The 6,000-nt window shown below is 34.2% G+C and overlaps 1 long non-coding RNA gene across 1 annotated transcript in view; it reads right to left on the bottom strand.

Annotated features, from left to right (window-relative positions):
* Nucleotides 1–615: 615 nt before the first annotated feature.
* Nucleotides 616–6,000, bottom strand: part of LOC116561992 — a 60,195-nt gene continuing 54,810 nt past the window's right edge. The window contains exons 3-4 of the long non-coding RNA XR_004273700.1: nucleotides 1,596–1,715; nucleotides 616–884 (exon numbers count right to left, since the gene is read on the bottom strand). This is a non-coding gene — a long non-coding RNA (uncharacterized LOC116561992). The remainder of the gene's footprint in view (nucleotides 885–1,595; nucleotides 1,716–6,000) is intronic.

Raw genomic sequence — 6,000 nt, 5'->3', positions numbered from 1 at the left:
TTCTCTGGTCTTGAGCTGGCACCAGAATGCTCATATCTGTGAGCCCAATTTCTCTGCCTAGACACCCCTTGCCTGCAACCTCCCTTCTCTGTGATTCTTTGTGGTCACTCAGAGTTTCTGATTTCAAAATATCAGAGGAGAGTTCTGCAGTTCTGATCAGCAGGCCAAACAATTGATTTTTTTCCTTTATATGCCTCGCTTACTGACCATTAAAAAGGGGATGGGTGGGCCGGGCACGGTGGCTCAAGCCTGTAATCCCAGCACTTTGGGAGGCCGAGGCGGGTGGATCACGAGGTCAAGAGATCGAGACCATCCTGGTCAACATGGTGAAACCCCGTCTCTACTAAAAATACAAAAAATCAGCTGGGCATGGTGGCGCGTGCCTGTAATCCCAGCTACTGAGGAGGCTGAGGCAGGAGAATTGCCTGAACCCAGGAGGCGGAGGTTGCGGTGAGCCGAGATCGCGCCATTGCACTCCAGCCTGGGTAACAAGAGCAAAAACTCCGTCTCAAAAAAAAAAAAAAAAAAAAAAGGGGGGATGGGTGAACAGGAAAGTTACCCTTGACATTTAAAAATGTACCTTGAGATGATTTCCAAAGAAATGAGCACTCTTACTAAATAGACTATTTTGTTTTCCTTTTAGAGGTAAGCTACATCCGGTTCTTAAAGGTATGTATACAATGGCCTTCTCTGTCTCCCTGTTACAGTTTTTAATTCTGGAGGACTTCTCAAAACCTCTCTCCACTGGTGTCCTCATGTGTCTCTGAGTGATTAAGAACATTGGCTCTAGAGGCAGATCATTTTGAACTTAAATCTCAGGTCTTCCTTTAACTCATTATATGGCCTTGTGCAGGTCACTAACCACTCTGCTTCAGTTTTCTCATCTGTTAATTGGAAAAGAAAATATGTCAGTGCCTACGGTATAGGCTTTTTTTGACGATAAAGTATGAAAATGCATGAAAACTGCTTAAAACTGATCAAAGTGTGACAATTGCCCTAGAAATGTAGATGCATTTTTATTTTTTATGTAAGACAAAGAGGGGGTTAAAATCATGTATTAGTATCTAAATAAAATGCCAAATAATTTTAAATGCAATAAAATTTTTATTTTCATTGAGAAAATCTTAGATATAAAATATACATAAAGCATGATAAGTAATACTTTACTAACCTGAGAAACTTCACTATGCCTAGTTGTGAAAACCTAAATTATATCCCTTGTATTTAGAAACAAAACACACATACGTGCTCTGCCCTTTAGTACTGAATGGTTGTAGAGCTTGTGGCTATTACTATAAGATATTGAACACGAATAGGAATACAATTTCAAGAAGAAATAACAATTAGAAAACTCAAGAAAATTAACCGTAACCACTTAACTTTCGTAAGAATTCAATAGTGTGTGGATACTAAAAGTAATCAAAAAGAAAATATGAGGACAAAAAAGCCATCCAAAACCAGTAAAAGCATTGAAAAATTCAAAACATTATGGAAAAAAATAAAATATCTAGAAACATAAAGGCAATTTTAGTAAGTCCTTATACGAACCTTGTAAAGATTTTGAGACAGCTTAGTAACTTTTAGAGGGAACATACCTTAGTGGTGACAGAGCCCCAGATTTCTGAATATAGATGGACTGAAGTCAAAACTCATTTTCAACTAACTGCTGAGTGATTGAGGAAAATTATATAACATATCTATGCTTCTTGAATTCTCTGTAAAAATGGTGATAATAACAGTACGTGCCTCATAAGGCTGTTGTGTGAATTAAGCTAATGAGTTACATCAGTCAGCTCAGTGCTTGGCAGAAAGCAGACACTCAAAGAGTTGTAGCTACAGGGTTTTGTTTTTCCTTGTTTTTGTTGTTATGATCGACACTGATGTTGATACACCAATTATTCCAGACTTCAGGTGTAGGTCTTAGACTGTCCTATACAAAACTCCTGCAAGACTTGCCAAGATATAGTACTGAAAATGTTACTGAACATTTCATGAGGTCTCCACTTAAATCTCAAAATCATTGACTACACCATTGTTAGTTGAAAATCAAATAAAAATGTAAATAAAAATAAATAAATAAGTCTCCCTATAGAGATTTATTATTGTATACTTACAAAACAGAATTTAAAAATAGGTGTGAAGCTAGAGAAATATTACAGCCCAATATGATAGATAAAAAAATTAAGTTTCTTCATGAGGATCTCAAATATTTATCAATTTATGCAATTTATTCTGACATCTATTTTTACATTCTATTTTGTAAGTATACAATTATAAATCTCTGTAGGGAGACTTATTTGTTTATTTTATTTTCTGTCTCTATGAATTTGACTAATTTAGATAGCTCATATAAATAATATCATACAGTATTTGATTTTTTTATAACTGGTTCATTTTACTAAAAATAATATTCTCAAGGTTCATCCATGTTGTAGCATGTGACAGATTACCTTTCTGTTTTAGAGCTGGGTAAGATTCCAGTTCTTATTTTGTTTGTCCATTAATATCTTGATGGACATTTGGGATTTGCATCTATAAGCAAGGGCATGCAGATATCTCTTCAAGGCCTGCTTTCAATTCTATTGGATACATACCCAGAAGTAAGATGGCTAGATCATGTGGTGATTCTATTTTTAATTGTCGGAAGAACTGTCATACTATTCCATAGCAGTTGCACCATTTTACAAGCCCATTAACAGCATACAAGGGTTCCAGTTTCTCCACATACTCACCAACATTTGTCAGTTTCTGGTTTCTGCTTTGCTTTCAATTAAGCTGTCTTCATAAGTTTGAGGTAATACCTCATTGTGGTTTTGATTTACATTTAATGATTTTCGAAGTTATCTTCTTATATGCTTGTTGGCTCCCTTATGTATCTTTGAACTTGTCAAAATGTTTAGAATTAACATGTACTACTTTTATATCATATAAACATAACTGGTATCAGTTTTATGACAGCAAGAGTAAAGAAGCTTCCTTCTTCTAGTCCTTCAAATATCCATCTGTGAAATAAGGAGGACAGACTAGCTAATAATCCCATCTGTGATTTTTTTAATAAAGGAAATATGTCCTGATTCCTATTACTATTGTAAAGATAGTATTTATAAATTTCCTGAATTTTACAATTATTCTGAAAGGAAAAGGCAGGTAGGTAAATAAATGACTTGGTGATGATTTTTCAGCATTTATTCTCTTATTTAATATTTCTAGAGCTCCAACTTTGTGGTAGGCATTGAACCGGGGGCCAAGAATGGAAACATAATGCAGTCTGGATTTTGCCTTGTTAAGTTTCAGGTCTATCTGGGGAGGCAGACTTGTGCGTAAATAATTACAATGAGGCTTGAAGTTGACATAGTACATGTATAAATAAGGTTTATTGGTGCTGCAAAGGAGAGGACATCTGCTTCTAAGTTGCTAAAAATATAAAGATTCATCTAATAGTCAGAAAAGGGTCATAATGGTTTTCCCCCAGACCTTGTTGTTTACAAAATCTGTGACATTTAAACTTAGTGAGAAGAAATTTAATATTCACCAGCAAAGACAAAGCAGAATGTCCATGAGCATTTAACCATTACATTTTCTTTTAAACTAACAAATGGCTAAACTGTTTTCTATTCAATCAAATGGTATTTTAGAAATTGTGGTCTACACAAAGGATGTCTCTTGCTGGGCAGAGTAATATAATACATTCTGTGTGGAGTAGGAAACTTTAATGATATATGCAGTTTTGTTATTAAAACTGAGTTATATATTTTGCTCTGCTCTGGAAAATTGTGACCCAGTATAACATATCTTCACATTGTTTATAACTTGAGGAAAATCAACATTTTGGGTTTCCAGTTCACACAGTAGGAATTACATTTGTTTTGGCCAAATATAATTTATATAACTGCAAGGAACAACAAAACATGAACTCTACAGTGTTTTCTTACCTAAAAATAATATAGACCTTGTAAAATGGAAAAGATTATTATTATAAAGAAAAAGACAGTAACTTAAAAGGCTGAAGCTCATTTTACAATACTTTTTAATGCCTGTGCAAATAGGCAGACACCTGTGTCCCCATTTTTCTTGACCCCAGCCACAGGAGTGGGATTCCACATGGTAATAAATAACTTTGCAAGTAAAACTTTGAAATATAATTTGCTTGAATAAGCCCAGTCTTTCCATGTCCAAAAGTCATTTTCAATATGACTTCTTAAAACGATTCAGTACTCTTTAGTGCTCTGCCTACAAAGATTTGTTTGTAGGTACTAAAAGCATCTGCTCCATCTTATTAATATAAGAACCCCAGTTAGTGAAGGGGCCATTATGGATTTAAGAGTTGAAAATGAATGAATGAATGAATGAATGAATGGGTATTTGTCATTAAAGTCAACTAGCCTATTCAGAAATTGACTCTATTCCTTCATTATCATAATAAAAATATGATCCCATTCTCAAAGATATGGGAATAAGATTTAAAAAATATTCAAATTTCTTTTGATGAGACATATGCAAGAGTCAATTGAATGACTATTATTAACCTATTGAATGCATATTATTAAACTGCTGATTGCAAAATCAATCACACAAGTAGAAAAAAGTAGTAACATTTTGGGGGCAAGTATTTTGTTCAGGAACTAGTTCATTGTATCCTATTTAATCCTCTAAAGTCTAACAATTCCATGAAGATGGCAGAATCATGATCTTACATGTGAAGAAGTGAAGGCTCATACATCTTTTGTGATGTGTTCCAAACCACATGGCCAAGTGAGTAATGGAGTTGACCCCAGACTACAAGTCTTATGATTCTACACACCATACTCTTTCTACTGCACCACTGAGAATTTACTGAGTGAAAACTACAGGCTAGTACCAGTCACAGCATAATCAGATGGCTGATGCATCTAACATTCCTACTTGCTAACTCTGGTGTAATTTTTGACTTGTTTTTTTTAAACCCTATTATCTGCTTTTAAATGGAATTTAAATTGCATTCAATATTATTAGTGTTTGTACTTGTATTAATTTTTCTAAAGCAATACATTTTTAATCTTTATTTAGAGAGACATTCCTAAGGCATCCTAAATGATGCTGACTTGCTTCTCAAGAGAGGACATGAGTCCATTTTACTTTTAAAAAGTCTGTAGCTTCCTCAGGCGTTGAATCATCTGGCTTGGGGCCAGACACTAGAGGGTGCTTTAGAAATATTATTTGATGATGAACTCGGATGTTGGCCACTTGCTTTCCAGAATTCATTCCTGTAAATCATGGCTTTGAAAACTTGTCAGTATTTTGCTTTTTCTTTTGTGGATTTCTTCAAAGGGAGAAGGAATGTCTGAAAAGTAAATATTCAACAGTCATAACTACATCCCAAGGAGGGTGGAATAAAAAATATTATAGATACTTATAGATATATAAATCTTTCTGTGAGATAAAAAGAGAACCCTGTGGATAACTCACAAAGATCCTACTGGAACTTTATCAGTTGGCAGGGCTTTGTCAGAAGAAAGTGGATTTGTGAGGGGACAGGAGAACATGTGTTTCTCCCCATTCCACACCCTCCTTTTCTGGAAGCTTGCTGTAAACAACCACTCACATTTGTAGGAGACATTTCATTTTTTTAAAGAGGCACTTTTACACATATTACCCCAAGGGATATTTACAACAACCTATGTGGTGAGCATTACTACTTTTATTCTATAGATAAAATAAAAACAAATAACAGGTTTAGTGATAATAATTAACTCATGTACATCCAGAAAGCAAATTGGCAGAAAAAGAATTTAATGATAGGACTTTATTCTACAATGTGCAGCAACCTCATCGTTTTTTCATATATGTTTGATGTAACTATATTTCATTCTTTTCACCTTCATATTTTGTCACCAAATATGTCCTTCTTCTATTTTTATTCTTGTATTTTCTCTTTGTCCTCAAAACTTAAGAAAATAAATAAGTAAAATAAAACACATGAACAAAGAAGAAAAACCAGAAGTCATGAAATATAAAGATTTC

This window comes from Sapajus apella, unplaced genomic scaffold, assembly GCF_009761245.1.
Source record: "Sapajus apella isolate SASKATOON/1434 unplaced genomic scaffold, GSC_monkey_1.0 scaffold31, whole genome shotgun sequence".
Lineage (NCBI taxonomy): Eukaryota > Metazoa > Chordata > Mammalia > Primates > Cebidae > Sapajus > Sapajus apella.
The sequence above is the reverse complement of the archived record's forward strand: the minus strand, read 5'-3'. Positions and strand labels throughout refer to the sequence as shown.